General features: G+C 48.5%; 1 long non-coding RNA gene across 1 annotated transcript; it reads right to left on the bottom strand.

Annotated features, from left to right (window-relative positions):
* Nucleotides 1–722: 722 nt before the first annotated feature.
* On the bottom strand, nucleotides 723–6,477 carry LOC123385801. The gene is made up of 2 exons (XR_006598841.1): nucleotides 5,979–6,477; nucleotides 723–3,920 (listed from the first exon to the last, which is right to left on the bottom strand). It is a non-coding gene; the product is annotated as an uncharacterized LOC123385801 (long non-coding RNA).
* Between the last annotated feature and the right edge of the window lie 1,618 nt (nucleotides 6,478–8,095).

Below are 8,095 nucleotides of genomic sequence, written 5' to 3'. Positions count from 1 at the left end.
AATAAAATAAAATATGCAAAGTGCTTAGAAAAGTGTTGTATATAGTGCTATTGTGTGCGTGCTCTCCTTCTCCGAGGAGAGCGAGGTGATGAAGAGTTGAGCAGACCCGGCTTTAAATTCTGCTGATTATGAGCTGTGTGACCTTAGACGAATGACTTAGCCTTTCAGAGATTTGATTTGTGGATTAGCCATGAAGCTAACGAAGCTTTCGGAACCCTCATCTGCCAAGGTTCTGTACCTCATTTCGTACAATGTTTAGAATTGTATCATTGCAATTTACATGTAATTTGCAAGTGTGTAATTACAGAAGAGGGCCCCCAATTTTATAAGCTTCTGGGCCTCAAAAACCTGGGTTGATCCCTAAGAAAGGTGGTACCGTATGGGGTGGTTATAAAAATTGAACAAGGTAATGTGTTTAACGACTGAAGGTAGCATGTGGCACATAGAAAGTCCTGACTTGTAGATAGTAGCTCCTTCTTTGGAACATACGAAAATAGAACTTGCTTGCTTCTTTGTTGCAGGGGGAGGGGAGGCCTGTGTGGCTTAGTTGGTTACGCGTCCGACTTCAGCTCAAGTCATGATCTCAGGGTTCATGCGTTTGAGCCCCTTATCGGGCTGTGTGCTGAGAGCACAGAGCCCGCTTGGGATCCTCTGTCCCCCTCTCTCTCTGCCCCTTCCCCTGCTCATGCTTGCTCTCTCTCTCAAAAATAAGCACCAAGAACTGGCTTTCTTCCTTTTCTTCGTTCATACACGTAACCGCTTCAAGAAACTTCATCTACAAAAACCAAATTTTAGAAACTAAAGCAGAGGCTGATCATTCTAGTTGTAAGTTGACTCACTGACGTTACTTCCTTTGTTTTTTTGAGTAATCTCTATGCCCAGTGGAGGGCTTGAATTCAGGACCCCGAGATCGAGTCATGCGTTCCTTGTGCTGCGTCAGCCAGGCACCCCTCTGGCTTGACATTTTTAGTTGATGTCTGAAAAGCAGGGATCCGTCCGCTGGCCAACCAAACATAGTCACTGAGACACAGGAAGTGCTTGGAAATCCTGAGAGGACGTCCCTGCGGAGAACAGAGGAATAAACACGCCTGGTACCCTGTGCGGCTAAACTTCATTGCCAAAGCTGGAAGAGGAGGGGGGTGGGTGGCCACACCCTCCCAAACCTAGATGACGGGACTCTGCCTTGTTTTTGTTTTTTGTAAACATCCAGATGACTTCCTCCTCTTTCTTTCATTAAAAAAAAAAACAAAACAATTTTTTTTTAAGACAGTAATGAAGGAAAGAACCAAAGCAGGTAGGCGTCCCTCTCGGCAAAGCCCCTGGTGATAACACAAGACGATAACGAGGAGGTTGAGACCAGGTAAATAAAGCCAGCGGTAAACAACAGTAAAAGGACCAGGGGCTGGTGGAATGTGGGAGGGAGAGGATCCAAGACGGGGGCAGCCAGGCAGTGAGTCAGCCTGGAGGCTTGGCTGTCCCTCCTCCCCGCGGCCCCTTGGGGAGGCAGGGCTCAGACCAGGGACACGCCTGATAAGCCCGGTCAGAATCCAAAGGCCCCAGAATCCCCTCCTGGATCTGGTGTTCTCTCTCCCTCCGTGACTGTGGCTCCGTCCTCCACATCCAGCCACCCCTTGCTTGTGATTCCAGCCTCTTGTATCCTAAAACAGAGCCTGTGTAAAGGACCCATCTCTTTCAACCAGGGGCGTTTCATACCTGGCACCCGGTGGCTCGTGTGGCCACCTCCTCACATGCCTACATGACCTTGGCTGCACCCGCATTTTCTAGACCAGACGGATCCCCCCCAAGTAATGATTCTAAGCCCTGGCAGTTCTGGGTAACAGAGTGGCAAGGGCACCGATGCCTCAGACTTGCACGGTGTTCTCCCTTGTGTGACTTTGACAGTCATGTAAATTCTTCCCTCGGTGCCATAAAATGGGGGGAGTGATAGCCACGTGGCCCGCCTTACTTGAGGGTCGTGAGGAGGAAGTGAGCTGCTGTGTGGGAAAGTGCCTTGCAAAAGGGAAGCTATGTAAGAAAGCTAGATCGTGGTAATAAACTTGGGAGATTTCCAGTCCCAGCCTGATGTGGCACATTCTCCTTCCGTGTCCTGCAGCGACCTGGAAATGCTGCCTGGGCCCTTTCCCCAACCCCCGGGGTCCGTCTGTACGTCCCAGGCCAGTGCTCAGAGAGGTCTCCTCAGTGCCAGCTTGGACAGTGCCTGGGCCTTGTGAGCGTGTCTCACTGACTGCCCTCTCCCCGGGACCGATCTCCTCCACGTCTCCCGCTTCCTGTTGATATCCAGCCCAGGACAGGAGCCACCAGGACAGGAGGCAAGTCCCTGATGGCCGAGCATCCTCCGGGAAAGTGAGAACTCCATCTCCTCAAGTGTGGCAGGCGAAGGAGAAGTTCTATTGTTGAAAAGTTTGGGAAATTCTGCTGACCCAGATTCAACCTTCTCTTTCCCTTCCCTTCCCTGCCCATCAAGGAGATAAACAGTAACCTGCGGGGGTGGGACAACACAGTGACTAAGGGAGTAGTTGGGGGGTTTTAGTTTGCCCCTCCAGTCACCCTCTGTTTTGGGGATGTTTTAAAGGCAATTTTCAAATACATGGAAGTAAAGTAAATAGTAAAATAAACCCTTCGGATCACCTCCAACAATTATCGATAATTAAGAACATGAAGGGGGGTGCCTGGGTGGCTCAGTCAATTAAGCGTCCGACTTCAGCCCAGGTCATGATCTCACAGTTCGTGGGTTCGAGCACCGCGTCGGGCTCTGTGCTGACAGCACAGCCTGCTTCGGATTCCGTGTCTCCCTCTCTGCCCCTCTCTTGCTCGCACTCTGTCTCTTTCTCTCCCCAAAATAAATAAATAAAAAAGAACATGAAGGGGGAGAGATTTAAGGACGAATTCCACGGCCCGAATTCCAGTCTGACCACCAATTAGTGCTGACACGCCGGGCAAGTTTGATCTTTCTAAGCCTGTTCCCTCCCGCATTAAGTGGGAATGATAACTGGGAATAATCACCTTGATAACTCCTCGTTCTTGAGGCGTAAATGAAATAGTAAATGAGATAGGGTAGCCCTAAGGCACTAGCTGAACGTCCCCAACAAGGAACGTGCTCGGTCATTAGTGATAATCATTGCCAGAGACCATGTGCTAGAGGCTAGGAGTGTGGGCGGGGGCAGGCCGCCCCAAGATGGGCCACTTTGGCAGGAACGTTACTTTGAGTCAAAAGCAATCAAAACCGCCCAGGTTCAGGAAAAGCTCTTCACCTCCCCCACAAAGGCCTGCTTGTACCAGGAAGAGGGCTATTAACAGAAATTCCTGTTTACCCAAGAAACACGTCTGTGTAATAGGGCAACCTTTGTTTAGCAAACAACTTCTCTCACCTTCCTGCTAATGCTCTTCCTCCCCCAGACCCCCACCCCTCTCCTTAGCTCAAATAAGCATCATGTTGCCTGCCTTTGGAATTGACGTGTCCCTGTGGATTCGCCCTATGTGTGCTATGAAATTTGATTTTCTCCTGTTAATCTGTCTCCTATCAATTTGATTCTTAGTCCAGCTAGAAGGACCTCGAAGGGCGGAGAAAACTGTTCCTCCCCAACAGGGTTCTGGGGCCAGACTGCCTGTGTTTGAATCCCAGCTCAGTTTCTAGCTGTGTGACCTTGGATAAGTTGCTGGCCCTCTCTGTGCCCCAGTATGTTAACAGCATTACCTACCTCCTGGGTGTTTTGTTAGGCATGTGCAAGTATAGCATAGGGAACAGCATTTGGCCCATGGTAAGGGCTCCATAAAGGTTGACTTTGGCACTGTTTACACAACCTGTTGAACTTCACTTCTTTTGGCATTTTGTACATTCCGCTCACACCTATACGCATCCTCTTTCAGAAGTGGAATCTCAGAGTAATCTTTGGGAAAGTCTGGAAGAAGGAAAGAAGGAACGTCTCAGGAGTCTCCCTTCCACTGGACCATGCCACTGAGGCCCCTGCCATTTTCCTAGCAGAAATATCAGACCCACGGGCCTAACTAAGAGTTACATGTTCTGATTTCTTGCTCTTTATGTGGGTCACAGATTTTTCACAGGGCATTCAGAAATGCTTTTAGGTTAAGTCGACACAACCTTGAAAAGCTGGAGTCATAAACCAGGAGAGGCTTCACAGAGTTCTCTGTCCCCCAATAGCTGAACAAAAAGAATCTCATTTCTTGAAACCTTTAAAATGCTGCCTGACCCTTCACAGAGCCCCGTCACCTGGAAACCCTGGAGTAGCATCCGGGGACAAGTCCGTTTCGTTATTCTCCCCTCATGGAGCAGACACTCACCAGGTATCCCGCGGGTGCCAGGCCCAGGATGAGGGGACAGGGCGTGCCCACTTTTCTCTGGGGGGAGGGACCCTCAGCTGGTCACTTACCACATCTGGGCTTTCTTTTTTTGATAGGGTACACCCAGATGATATCCAGAGTCCCTTGCAAACGTTGCCTTTTGTGATTATGTAATTCTATTTTTTTTAACGTTTATTTATTTTTGAGAGAGAGAGATGTGCACGGGGGGAGGGCAGAGAGACAGAGGGAGACGCAAAATCGGAAACAGGCTCCAGGCTCCGAGCGGTCAGCACAGAGCCTGACGTGGGGCCGGAACTTACAAACCATGAGGTCATGACCTGAGCCAAAGTTGGACGCTTAACCGACTGAGCCACCCAGGCACCCCTGTAACTCTATTTTTGACGTGACATGCTACTATTCGAACGATCTGATTCTTTTGCCCAAAGGGGGAGTGGGAGAGAGAAACTGGGGGGCCTGTGGCTTCTGGAGATGGGGGTTCACCTCTCGGCCCCCATCTGCCCACACCACCTCGTGCATCCAGATATTTACAGAGGTGGAAACCACAGTTTTTTCGCAGCTTTCAGACGGTGTGGCCAGCTCATCCCATCTGACCCCCTGTTTTGTTTATTGAGGGAAAACACCAAAAAACCCTACTACCAGGGTCACAGACAGGCCGAACCCATGACCTCAGGGAAGGCAGTGACCTGGGCCTGTGCCAAGAGGAAATCGCAGTGGCCTGAGGAGGGCTGGGCCTTCTGCTGATGCCGCAGACAGAATACCATGAACTGGCAGGAGACCTTCTGAGCCCACGTCCTGACCTCTTCACCCCACTGCCTGCTTCTACAGTTGTGCTCCCATGGACTCCTCGCAGGGAAATGACTTTCTTTACTCTCCGTTGGATTAATTAAAGAATGCAGTTGGGATGCCTGGGTGGCTCAGTCGATTGAGTGTCCGCCTCTTGGTTTCAGCTCAGGTCACGATCTCACGATTGGTGGGATCGAGCCCCAAATCGGGCTCTGCACTGACAGCACAGAGCCTGCTTGGGACTCTCTCTCCCTCTCCCTCTGCCCCTCCCCCAATCACACGTTTTCTTTTTCTCTCAAAATAAGGAAATAAACACTAAAAAAAAAAAAAAACGAGTTTAGGGGCACCTGGGTGGCTCAGTCGGTTAAACATCCAGCTTCAGCTCAGGTCATGATCTCAGAGTTTGTGAGTTTGAGCCCCGCATCGGGCTCTGTGCTGTCAGGGCAGAGCACATTTCAGATCTCTCTCTCTCTCTCTCTCTCTCTCTGCCCCTCCCCCACTTGTGCATGTGTGTGTGCACTCTCAAACTTAAAAAAAAATGAAAATAAATAAATAAATAGATAAATAAATAAAAACAAGCTGTTAAGAAGGGCAGTTGTCACTCTGGAAAGAAAGCTGACCAGGGGTGGTAGGTTGAATCATGGTCCCCATTATCCACCGTCCCTTCCAATAAGAGGAAAATTGGTCCCTACCGTGAGACGTGTGGCACCTCCCTGAGGACAGACCCTTTTCCACCCCCTTGGCATGCCCGGCCATGTGATTCAGTATGCCCTGCGACATGAAGGCGGAAATAGCCGAGGCGGCTCTGAGCAGAAGCTTTAAGAGCCATTGCACATCTCCTCCAGAGGTCTTACCCTTTCCTTCTGCCTTGAGAGTACGGGGTTCCAGACAGCGGCTCCTCCTTCAAACCGGGTCCTGGACTGGGGAGTCACACCTGCAGCCACCGACATTTAATGGGACTGAGAAACGGGCCACGCTTGTTCTGCACCACTGAGATTTGGGAATCGTTTCCTACTGCGTCATGACCTCACAGAGGCTAATCCAGCAGTGTTGCCCAAGATGGCGTCATGGCATCCCTATTTTTCTCTCCTGCCTATTCAGGTTAAAATCTGAACACTGACGATACCAAAATAAAAAAGCTTTTGCACAGCAAAGGAAAACTATCAACAAAATGAAAACGCAACCAACGAAATGGGAGAAGATATTCACAGATGATATACCCTATGAAGGGTTAACATGTATGTTGATGTTATTAATATGTTATTAATATATATCAACGTTGGGGCGCCTGGGTGGCGCAGTCGGTTAAGCGTCCGACTTCAGCCAGGTCACGATCTCGCGGCCCTTGAGTTCGAGCCCCGCGTCGGGCTCTGGGCTGATGGCTCGGAGCCTGGAGCCTGTTTCCGATTCTGTGTCTCCCTCTCTCTCTGCCCCTCCCCCATTCATGCTCTGTCTCTCTCTGTCCCAAAAATAAATAAAAACGTTGAAAAAAAAATTAAAAAAAAATCAATGTTAATGTTATTAATATATAATTATATTTATATTACTATGTATAACCAAAATAGATAAATAACTTCTACAACTCAGCACCAAAGACACAAATAATCTGACTAAAACCACAGGCAGAGGACCTGAATAGACATTTTCCCAAAGAAAACAGAGATGACCAACAGACACATGAAAAGATGCTCAACATCAGGGAAATGCAAGTCAAAACCACAGCGATGTCACCTCACACCTGTGAGAATGGCTAAAATTAAAAAAAAGACAAGGAACAAGTGTTAGCAAGAATGTGGAGACAGAGGAACCCTCATGTACTATCATCGGTGGGAATGCAAACTGGTGCAGCCGCTGTGGAAAACAGTATGGAGGTAACTCAAAAAGTGGAAAATAGAATTCCCCTACGATCCAGTAATGACACACTACTATATTTGCCCAAAGAATGCGAAAACACTAACTCAAAAGGATATATGCACGCCTATTTTACTGCAGCATTATTCACAACAGCCAAGATATGGAAACAACCCAAGTGTCTGCTGATAGATGAGTGGGTAAAGAAGATGTGGTGTGTGCATAATGGAATATTACTCGGCCATAAAAAAGAAGATCTTGCCATTTGCAACAACATGATAGACCTAGAGAGTATAATGCTCAATGAAATAAGTCAGAGAAAGCCAAATACCATGGGATTTAACTTATATGTGGAACCTAAAAAAAACAAATAAGAAGGAAAGAAGTAGGGAAGGGAAGGAAGGAAGGAAGGAAGGAAGGAACCTAAAAACAAGGAAGGAGGGAAGGGAACAGAGAAAGAAAGGAAGGAAGAAAGGAAGAAAGAGAAGGAAGGAAGGAAGAAAAAAAGAAAAGGAGAAAGACCCATAAATACAGAGAACAAACTGGTGGTTGCCGGGGGGGGGGGGGCTGTGGAATGGGTAAAACAGGAGAAGGGGATTTGAACAGAAAAAATTTAACCCCCCCCCCCAAAAAAAAAATCTCTGAGTCCCCATTCCATCATTATCTCACCCCTGGTTGGACAGCACTGGTCATAGGAGAGCATCAGGACTTGTGCGAAATCAACTCTAACCAGTAGCTAAACCTCAGGAAACCGCCAGCCGTCGATTCAAAACGGTGAGTCATGTGAAGGCAGCGCTCTTTCCCACTCCGCAGGATTCTCTGCTCTCTTGGGATATAAACAACACAAAATGTGGTCGTTCTGTTTCCCATCTTCCCGACTGCAGTGGCCCTGGGCTGGCCGCCCCCAGACCAGCCACAATGGCATATTGGTTATTTTGGATTTAAGTTACTTAAGGAACAGTCCGTGCGGGAACAACACCCTGACTCCCCTTCACCTCCAGATGAAAGAAACAATCTCCCGAGTGAAAGGTACTTCGCTCCACAAGGAGGTAGACAAACGTCTGTACCATCAGAGAAGGGGAATGCAGAGCTGAAGTCCACATACACAGACCTTTTTACT

This window comes from Felis catus, chromosome B3 (assembly GCF_018350175.1).
Source record: "Felis catus isolate Fca126 chromosome B3, F.catus_Fca126_mat1.0, whole genome shotgun sequence".
Taxonomy (NCBI): domain Eukaryota; kingdom Metazoa; phylum Chordata; class Mammalia; order Carnivora; family Felidae; genus Felis; species Felis catus.
This window is presented reverse-complemented; position numbering and strand designations above follow the sequence as displayed.